Here is a 617-nt window from a genome sequence, read left to right on the forward strand (position 1 = left end):
TCATGCCGAAGACTCCATCATCTTTCATTTTTACTTTTTACTGATTAAGTTTGCCCTGTATTTAATGTTATTACTACGCTGAGCCACAAAGACTTACTTAAGACTAACTCATTTCACGGTGCACCTTATGTGTGTACGTGCAGATACTCATGGCTTCTTAGAGCGTTATGCCGAATACCGCTTACTCACTCTCCGAAATTCGTATGAGAGAACCCCTATTTCCTGGTCTCTTCACCTTTCCTGCCTCAGAGGTGGCTCTAGCTCGCATCATGACAGATAGGATAGATTTATACATATGTAGCGTCAGGTGTGCGCGGGAGCCCAGCGGACGAACCGTCGTGGAGTGGACACCATTTGTAGAGTTGCTCCTTAATTAAGACGGCAGATAGGTCTTCCCAATAGATTGCATAGCTCACCTGCCACCACCCACTTATTTGCTTGTTTTGAACGCCTATATATGTGAGTGAAGTACGAATACAAGATAAGTAAAACGTGTGTACGTGTATGTGGAGGACTATGGAGGACGTGTGTGACAGAATTGGTAAGCATGTTTGAATCAGGGAGAAGGACGCGCGAACGACACAACTCACACTTGCGAATCTCGACTCTATACTCAG

The sequence above is a fragment of the Penaeus monodon genome, chromosome 15, assembly GCF_015228065.2.
Source record: "Penaeus monodon isolate SGIC_2016 chromosome 15, NSTDA_Pmon_1, whole genome shotgun sequence".
NCBI lineage: Eukaryota > Metazoa > Arthropoda > Malacostraca > Decapoda > Penaeidae > Penaeus > Penaeus monodon.